Source organism: Hippopotamus amphibius, chromosome 7, assembly GCF_030028045.1.
Source record: "Hippopotamus amphibius kiboko isolate mHipAmp2 chromosome 7, mHipAmp2.hap2, whole genome shotgun sequence".
Classification (NCBI taxonomy): domain Eukaryota; kingdom Metazoa; phylum Chordata; class Mammalia; order Artiodactyla; family Hippopotamidae; genus Hippopotamus; species Hippopotamus amphibius.
The window spans coordinates 136637616-136647452 of record NC_080192.1 but is presented as its reverse complement, the minus strand read 5'-3'; the positions used below and the strand labels follow the sequence as shown (position 1 = coordinate 136647452).

The following is a 9837-nucleotide window of genomic DNA, read 5'->3' as shown; positions in this document are numbered from 1 at the left end:
GTGTCTTAAAATCACTGCAGCAATAATTTCACATTGATATCTCATTTTGTTTAGAGAAACCAGACCACATAAAATCATTTCTGCCCCTGTGACATAGATTTTGGGGGAATTTTCTGCAAAGTAAAATTCTTTATATTAAAGGTAGCTCAGTAATGTCTAACATAACTAAGAGCAACATTGAGGCCAAGAACATAGCCTCTCTTCCAAGACTAAAATGACATTCAATAAGTATTTACCTGAAAATAAGTAGATTTTATATGTATTCTTCAAAATCTAAATCTTATTTCAAAAGCCATTGTGACCAAAAATGAATATAACTTCAATTGAAAATGTAATCTATTGTTGGCTTGATAACAGAAATAATACTGAAATACACATAAATAGAAGTAAAACTTGTTTAAACCCTATGGAATTTGGATAGGAATATTTACTCGGAGCTTTCTATCTGGGGATCATTAACCAGTTACAGTGGGAGAGAAAAATGGGGAAGATCTTGGATCTACATCTAGTGTTGTCCCCAGATTTTGATGGTAGAGGGCATGCCAGTCCAGACCAGTGTGAAGTCATAACTGCTTAACCTCATCTGGACACAACAGTCTCCAGATGCTACTGGTGACGATTCAGGAAAACAGTCAAACTCCGAGGTCACAAGGGAAAATGAGAGCAAACACTGGCAGTGATGTTTGGACATGTGGCAAGACCCAGAGTGTTCTGTCTACAGGCAGCAGGATTCCAGCCTCTGAATTAGCATCTGAACTCCAGGGATCAAATCCCTAGCTTGGGGAAAATTTGCCAAGGATAATGTAGACTGTAGTGTAAACTATACTATGAAGCAGGTTAATCAAGAAAAATACTTGGGCCCAGAAAAATAAGACTGGAAACACTCACCGTACCTGGTGAGTCTTATATAAGGTAGCAGCCCAATAACCAAGTTTGTGATCAAGGTCAAGGACAGAGTATATATGAACTTGGTGTTATGTGTTAGATTGTGAAGCTGGAACTGACTGATTATTTGGGGGATTAGGGAAAACCTGGGGAGAGAGAGAGCCTCATGGCCAGGAGCCAGGTAGAACTTGCCCTGCTTGGGAGGCTGCTGCAATAGTCTAGCTTAGAGACGATTATGAGGGTTTGACTTTGTGCACAAGCTAGTACTAAATTCATCAGCCTGAGTTTTTGCACTATGTCTAAGAAATTCTAAGAGTATTTTCTTATCGACCTGTACATTTGGGAGCTGTCAGGTAGATTCTGCTGTGAGGAAGAAAATGCGTACATTTCTGGAGCGATGAGGATATTGGATTACAGGCTGTTTCAGTTCTATTTATTCCACTAACTGAAGAGGTAGAGATGGAGGTAGATTCTGGCCTCGAAGGAAGTGTGCAAAGGAAGCTGTATCTCATTTAAGCATCTGCCACTGGTTTAAGTTACTCTTCACATCTTAAAATGCCAGACCCACCTCCTCCTTAGTGATTTCGTGTTAACAAACATTTATCTGCAGAAACAGAAGTGAAATGTCAGAAGCAGCAGTCTTCAGCTATTTCTATTTCGTGGATGAGTACCTTTCCATTTTATCACCTAGTAGAGAGGCCAGCTTGCCTCCTGGATTCATCACTTAAAAAAAATTAGAATTCTTTTTTTCACTTGCTTCAGAGATATTTCTCTACTTTCCTGTCTCATATATGATCCATATACCAGCTAAACACTCACAAAGGACACACTTTTGAATTCACCTATGGGCATAGGACAATTGATAAACTAGAAGTACATTTTGAAAGCCACAAAAACCTCATCTTCCTGTAACTGACTCCCTTCAGCACTGCATACCAGAGGCTCTGAGTCTAGTTATTTGAAAAGATTAAAGTCTCCGTAGAGCATTTTATAAAGGCTGGACATTAGGGATGAGGTGAAATGAACAAGCTATGTGAGACCACTGTAGTAAAGAAAAATTTTAAATGAGCTCATAAGATTAGCTGGGTGTATATTCCTGCGAAAGGAAGCTCCTTGAGGATTTTTCTCCTTCGTTTTCTTCAGTGTCTTATCCAAGTGTTAGTGAAACTGAGCAGGACCCTGTGGGGCCTTCCCAGGGACAGATGCCCTGCCCACCCATGTCCCCTCCTGCCTCTTGTTTATAGAAAAGCTTTAGCCTCCTAGACCTTCCCTGAGTTCCAAAGAGCAAATTTAATCAAAGAAGAAAGAAAATGCAGGAACAAAGGAAAACAGTCAAGAAAGACAAAATAATAATAGTTTAGACTTAAAACAAGTCAATGACTTTTAATCCCTCCTGAAGGGCTATAGATAAATATCCTGAGCCTGAGTTGTTTTCAGTTACTAAAACCCTCACCAGGTGGGAGAAGTTAACTGCATGCTAACCTCCAGCATGAACACTTCAGACTTGTTGGAACTAGAAAACTGTTCATTGAGATTCTGGAAACATCACCCGTTACCTCACCACCAACCAGTCTGAGAGTTGTGCATGAGCTGATCACACATCCAAAACCCTCTCCCTCACACTGGCTTTAAAAACTCTTCCCTGAAAGTCATCTGAGAGTTTTGAACATGAGCTGCCCTTCCTTCCTGCTTGGCACCCTGCAATAAATGCTGTACTTTCCTTCACCACAACTCGGTGTCAGTAGATTGGCTTTGCTTTGCTTCCAAAGAGCAGATGCAAGTTTGGTTCAAGTGTTATTTAACCAGCAATAAGGAATTTCATTTCCTTTCTCAATATTACCATTCAGAAACTGAGTAGTTGAAATTATTCCTTGACTAGGGCTCTCCCAAAGGATTTAAGCCAGTATCCACAGCACTTACTAAGCACCTGTCATGCTCCAGTCATTAAACAAAATAGACAAAGATCCTGCCCTCATGAAGCTTATATTTCACTTACTGAGGAGTCCTTGAGGGAAGAACTATTACTCTCTTAAAACTTTATTGTCCAACAAAATGCTTGGCACACATTATACTTTTTGCAATGATACTGAATGAAAATCTTCAGTATTATGAGTTTGATGATTTGAGGAGCTCGCCCAGCCAAATAAAACTACATCCAGGATGTATTTCAAGAGACACACTTCACCGCTGGGCTCACTAGAAAGAAGGAAAAACTATTTAAGCAAACAAAGAAAAAGGCATTTACTAAACTGGAACCAGAACAGAGAGTGTGAGTTATGTGCTAATAAAGTCAAAGGTGTTGTTGCCAGGAGGGCAGATGCCCACCAGAACTTTCACAGTCCAAGTCTAGGGTCACCAGCAGAATCCCCTGTGTTGAGTCGCCTACTGCAAGTGAACTAGGGGGAGCCCAGGTTAGACACTGAAGAATCCAATGTGTGTCTCCTGAAACAGTGTATAGCTAGATTTGTTTCTATTTTAAATCTAATCCAGCAATTTCTTCTAATTTGCCAGTTTAATTCATTTGAATTATTGTGATTGATGTGTTTGGACATTTCAAAATCTTGCTCTATCATTTCTGTTTTCTTACTGATTCTATATGTCATTTGTCTTCTTTTATACATTTTGATAGTTTTTATTTGTTCATTATTTCTTTCATCCTAACCCCTCCAAATTAGAATTTATGTAAAGTCATTACCCTTGTGATTTTTCTATGCGTATTTAAAAAATTCTAAAGTTAATGGATATCTTATGTCTCTCTCCTCCATCCTAAACAATATGAGAGTGCTAGAACTTTTCCCTCTTTTATACTTTCTATTTTTATTATTCCATTTCCATCTCTATTGATTTGATGGTTGAATATTCCTTATTCTTTTATCTTAATGATGACTCTAGGAATTATAATACATATTTTTGGTTTTTAAAATCTAATTTAAATTAGAACTTTTACTATTTCCTAGAAAACAGAGCTCAGTATTTTGAAATTCTTTCAACTTTTCTTTTACCTAGTTATTTTAATACTCTCTCTTTTAAATTCCATAACATTATAGCCAATATTCATTTAGGTTTACCATGTAGTCACCTTTTTCATTGTCCTTCATTTCTTCATTCATCTTCATGTTTTCATTTAGGATTATTTTTCTTGTGTCAGAAGACCCATTAATATTTCCTCTAGTGCGTACCTATTGGTGATGACTTCCCTGTGTGTCTCTGTCTAAAAAAGTCTTTCTTTAACTTCCTTTTTGAAGGTCCTACAAAGTTATTTTCTTTTGGCACTTTGAGTAGATCCTTACATTGTCTTCTAGTTTTCATGATTTCTACTGAGATGCTAGTAGTAAGCCTTAACAGTATTCTTTTGAGATTAATATATTTCCCCTTCCTATTTGGTTGCTTTTAAGCATTTCTGTCTTTATTATTCAAGAGTGTTTACTCTATTTAATTTGATGTTTATTTTTTTATTTCCATTTCCCTGCCCTTCATGGTGCTTCTTTAATCTGTACCTTGATATCTTTTGTCAGTTTTGGAAAATTCTCAGCTAGGATGACTTCAAATGTTGTTCTGCCTTATTCTCTCTTTTCATTCTTGGACTCCAATTACAAGTGTTAGAGTATTTCACTGTGTCTCACATGTCTTTTATGTTTTTTTTCTGAATTTTTTATTCTTTTATCTTTCAGTATCTTTCAACCATCATTTTTAATGAACTATATTCTGATTTTCTGTGCCTCTTTGTTTATCTACTGTGCCGTTAACTTTTTTCTGTTGAATTCTCCAATTACTGTATTTTATTTTTTTAACATTTTCCAGTTATCTGTTGAAATTCTCCATTTATCATCTCTTTTCTGAATATATTAATAACAGTTATTTTAAACTTATTTCCTGATAGTTCAAATATCTGGAATATCTGTTGTCTGCTCTCCACTGTCTGATTTTTTGTTAATTCTTAAACTTTTGCATTCCCTGTTATTTATTTTTTATTATATGCTGGGCATTGTGCATAAAAATATAGAAATAATTTGATGCTCTCAATGACATTGTTCTCTAGAAAGGATTTACATTTGCTTCTCACAGGCTGTTGGGATAAGAATAGATCACCTTAATCTAATCAGAGGATGAGGTTAAAGTCAAGATCTAATTTTGGGGGGAGGCTGGTTCATTTATAGTTTATCCTAACTCCTACCATCCCAATTCTATCAGAAGTTCCATCTGAGTATCTAGAGTGTTTAAGCAACATCTTCCTCTTCACAGGGCAAACTTAATATTTTGCTCCTTTAGTTCCATGAAATGGCTAAAAGCTTGGATCGGATTTTCAGCCATCTCTATAAAATCAGCATCTACCTCAAGGCAAAGAACTACACTACATGTTGGTTTCTTTACTCTGGTTTTCCTTTTTCTCAGGGATCTTAACCTGTAACTCTTTTTCACTTTGGTAGTTCCTCAAAGCCTCAAACATGTTTTTGTAATGTGTTTGCCCAAATTTCTTAGTTATTCTCAGTGACTAGATGGTCTAACCCAGTTAGCACTCAACAGCCAGAGGAAATTTCATTCTAACTGGGAAAACCTTAGAAACATTCCTTTTACAATTAGGAAGAAGACAAGTCTGCTATTGTAGCTGCTAATAATATTTAAAGATATAGGAGCTCCTAGAGAGTACAGTAGTGGAAGGAAAAGAAAGAAACAAAACTGGAGAAGTGTACTCAGGGTTTTCCAAAGAAACAGAATCTATAGGATGTGTGTTTGTGTGTGTGTGTGTGTGTATACAGAGAGAGAGGGAGAGAGAGAGAAAGAAAGATTTATTATAATAAATTGGCTCATGATTGTAATTTGTGATGGAGTTTAGCAATTTATCAATTCTCCCCAAATTTTATATTTATATTTAATTAAAATTTCAACTAAAATCACTACACATTTGTTGTTTCTGTTGTTGGTTACTACTTCTGCTAAGTTGGTTTTAAAATTAATATGGTAGATTTGACTGTAAAATTTATGTGGTAGAACAGACCCAAGGAGGTCGAAAATAGTTCTTGTGACATAATAAACATTGCTCTGCCAGATACTAAAATGTATTTTCTCTAGAAATTAATATAATAATATTTATCTAGTAAACAATTGCCAAAGAAACAGGATAATGAGCTCAGAATTAGACCCAAAGATTTATGGAAGCATGGCCTATCATAGAGTTACTGTTGCTGATCATTTGAAAAAGGATGGACTTCTCAATGAATGGTGCTTGGGCAATTAATTATCTAAATAAACGAAAGAAAATTGAAATTGTACTCCTATCTCACCAAATGTACAAATCCATTCCAAGTGAATGAAGATTCAAATGTGAAAGGAACAACTTAAACTTTTAAAAAGTAATATAGGAAAAAAAAAAATAAAAATAGTAGTAATAGATAACCACAAAAAAAAAAAAAAGTAATATGGGAAAATTTCTTTATCACCTGAGGATTGTTTTAAAAAATGGAGGGCTGCTAAAATAAGAGTCAAAATGTGATAACATAAAAAAAGATTAAGTTCAGCCATTTTAAAATTAATAATTTTATTCCACTAAAGTTCTCCAAAAGAGAATGAATTGACAAGTTACAATTTGAAGAAGATATTTTGCAAACATATAATGAGAAAGGATAATACTAAAAACACATTTTTAAAAAGTATTCTACTTATCAACAAGCAAAAGATAAATCATAGGATAGAAAACATGAGCAAAAGATATGACTAGTCTTTTCATAGGAAACACAAATTAATAAAATGTAGAAAGATGTACATCATTATTAATCAGAGAAATGTAAGTTAAAACTACAAGATACTTACTATATACTTCTTCCCATTATATTGGTTGAAACTGAGAAATCTGTTAAGTGTTAGGGAGGTTTCCTACTACACACAGTTCCAAGGATCAAAAAGTGTAAATCACTTTGTAAAGCAATTACAGCACAGCAGCTCCATTTCTAGAATTATATACTCTAGTAAAGCTCCTATATATTATATGTGCACTAGAAGACATGTAATAATGTCCATAGCAGCTTGCTTTGTAACAGCAAAACAAAACAAAATATTCATCAATAGAAGCATGAATGTTTTGTGGTCTATTCACACATATTACACAGCAATAGAAATGAATGCCCTGCAGTCACATACAACAACATGCATACATTTTAGAAACGATGGTCAATGAAAACAAACAAACAGAAAAACATGTACAATGATTCCATTTATAAAGAGTTCAGGGTAACTAAAACTAAAAAAATATACTCTTACATACATATTTGAACATAGTAAAACTATGTGAAAAATAAGGGCAGCCTGGGGATGATAAACACAGAATTCATAGTAGCTTTTTCTTCTGGCTAGGGGCAGGGGTTAGGATAGAGAAGAAACACAGAGGTAGTTTCTAGAATATTTGTAATGCTCTATATCTTTAAATAGTGATGTTCATAAGTGTTTTAAAAATTACTTTGCTTCTAGGTGACGTATATTCTATATATTTTTATTCATATGTATCAAATGCCTTAAAACAGTTTTAGTAAATTTTGGAGCAGAAGCAAAAAAAGATTAGGATATACAGAACCTCATGACTGCATAGTACTGCATAGCATGCTATGGTAAAATAGAGAAAGCAGTTAATGTTTGTAAAAATTCTATCATGAAGGCAGAGTAGTTGTTTCTAATACAGGAGATGGGAAATAAAATGCCTAACATAATCATAGAGTAAGGTAGGGACCTAATTCTGCTTGACCTACTTCTAGCTCTGTGTTCTCTATTAAATTCTTTGGTGCTGAAGGATGAGAGTCACTGAAGCAGAGAGAAATATTTAAAGAAACTACAAGCCAGATTATAGGATAGAAATAGATTGAGGATTAAATGGCACTGAAATTGGAGTTAGAACTATAGTTGTTCTCCAAAGGAAAGTATTGGCAAAGTAACAAAGAATTTAAAATACTGCTTTAGCAAAAGTTTTCACTTAACATGTTGGTGAAAGAAAAGAAGCACCAAAAAGTATTATGTCCAAAATGTTTTATACGAGATTTGTTTTCTAAGAAATCTTATATAAATTATTTTAATGGCTATTTAAATAAGGATTAAGCTTGGCTATGGGTAATAGTAAACTAAAAAATAACTGTCGTTTATATAAGAAATAATTTTATTTCTCTAGGTAGATCACCCAGGTATAAATTGGTGCTCCTTTGTGTTAAGGACCCCAATCCTTCAGTCTTATGGCTCTGCAATGTGACTGCCACTGTCAAGTTCACCTCTCCATCCAAGATGGCTACTTCATTCCCAAGGTCAATGCTTCATCTAAGATGGATATTCTACCTCTATTAGAGCTAGCAAAAAGGGAAGAGTTGGAAATATCACTTCCTCCTTGTATCATATTGACCATAAATTAGTCATATAGACATATATAAATCCAAAGGAAACTGAAAAAGGTAGTCTTCATTCTAGGTGGCCACATGCCCTGATAAAATATACAGGTTCTATTGCCATGAAAGAAGCGGGAAATGGATACTGGGGGACAAATAGCTGTCTTTGAGGAAAAGAAATTAATGTGTATTCCATTTCTTTCATCAGCCACAAAACCTAGTACTGTGGCAGACCAGTATTTACTAGATAAATTAAATGTAGGACAATCTATATACTTGGTGATTGACTGCTTGTGTGTGAAGGTTTTATGGAAGTTCCCTTGAATTACCTCTAAGGGACAGTGAGGCAGTGCATGGCACTCTTGATAGTCTCTGAACAACAGAAGGCTTTTAAATTAGAGATATTAAACTGATAAGAACAGATACTACACTTGATCTTAGCCAAAAGGCCGAGAAGCGATATCACCTCACACCGATCAGAATGGCCATCATCACAAAATCTGGAAACAACAAATGTTGGAGAGGGTGTGGAGAAAGGGGAACTCTCCTGCACTGTTGGTGGGACTGTAAGTTGGTACAGCCACTATGGAAAACAATTTGGAGGTTCCTTAAAAAACTACAAATAGAACTACCATATGATCCAGTAATCCCACTACTGGGCATATACCCAAAGAAAACCATAATCCCAAAAGAAACTTGTACCATAATGTTTACTGCAGCACTATTTACAATAGCCAGGACATGGAAGCAACCTAAATGCCCATCAACAAATGAATGGATAAAGAGGATGTGGCATACATACACAATGGATTATTACTCAGCTATAAAAAGGGATGAGATGGAGCTATATGTAATGAGGTGGATAGAACTACAATCTGTCATACAGAGTGAAGTAAGTCAGAAAGAGAAGGACAAATATTGTATGCTAACTCACATATACGGAATCTAAAAACAGTACTGATGAACTCAGTGACAAGAACAAGGACGCAGATACAGAGAATGGACTGGAGAACTCGAGGTATGGGAGGGGGCGGGGGGTAAAGGGGAAACTGAGACGAAGCGAGAGAGTAGCACAGACATATATATACTACCAACTGTAAAATAGATAGTCAGTGGGAAGTTGTATAACAAAGGGAGTCCAACTCGAGGATGGAAGATGCCTTAGAGGACTGGGGCGGGGAGGGTGGGGGGGACTCGAGGTGGGGAGTCAAGGAAGGGAGGGAATACGGGGATATGTGTATAAAAACAGATGATTGAACTTGGTGTACCCCCCAAAAAATTAAAAAAAAAATAAAGTAATTAAAAAAAAATTAGAGATAGATATCACTAGAAGAAATGAGATCTATAGAAAAGGTGAAGATTAAAGGCTAGACATCTGGAGAATGACCACAGTCATGGCTTAAATGAGAGCAAGTAGCCCTGGAAAGGAGTAAGGGGGTTATGTTGGTTGGGCTCAGTGGGCATCAGAAAATATAAAAAGGCAATAAAGAGGGATTTAGGAAAATTAACGGAATTCTTTGTGTTGATACATATTGACCAGCCCGCCCCTGCAATATGACATACACTCTTTTAATGAATTTTCAGTTAAAGTCAA

The 9837-nt window shown here is 35.6% G+C and overlaps 1 pseudogene; it reads right to left on the bottom strand.

The window, feature by feature from the left end:
- Nucleotides 1-8606: 8606 nt before the first annotated feature.
- On the bottom strand, nt 8607-8704 carry LOC130857946 (U2 spliceosomal RNA; annotated as a pseudogene).
- Between the last annotated feature and the right edge of the window lie 1133 nt (nt 8705-9837).